Here is a 489-nt window from a genome sequence, read left to right as displayed (position 1 = left end):
CTGAAGAAGTCTGAAATATTTATGTATCAATATTGGTTCATTAGTTGCTACAAGTGCACCACACAAAGAGAATTGGTGAAGTATCTCAAAATATACTGCTCATTTTGTAAATCTAAAACAATTCGTAAAACTCTATTTTTAAAATATCCTCATAGCCTTATGATAGGGGCAACAGCAATTAAAAGTAGACAAGTAGACAAGAACAAGATATATCTTGTGGTTTGTGCCCTAGCTGAGCCATTCAGCCAATCTGTGCAGTTGTTGAAGTAGAGTGGAGCTGGCTGAAAGCAACTAGATCTTGCAGGCTGATGTTCAAAATGAGGTCAGTGTTTGGCCAACCACAGAGAACTCTATTTCCCCCAAAACAGAGAACTTTAAGTAGATTAAGCACTCGTTTTAGGGAGAAACATTTTTTTTTTCCAATGTTGCACTGTCAGTGTTTCTTGAACTTGATTTAAAAACAAAAAGTGGACACTGACTGAGTGACTT

This window comes from Octodon degus, unplaced genomic scaffold (assembly GCF_000260255.1).
Source record: "Octodon degus isolate 3935 unplaced genomic scaffold, OctDeg1.0 scaffold00114, whole genome shotgun sequence".
Lineage (NCBI taxonomy): Eukaryota > Metazoa > Chordata > Mammalia > Rodentia > Octodontidae > Octodon > Octodon degus.
Note: the sequence above shows the minus strand (reverse complement) of the source record.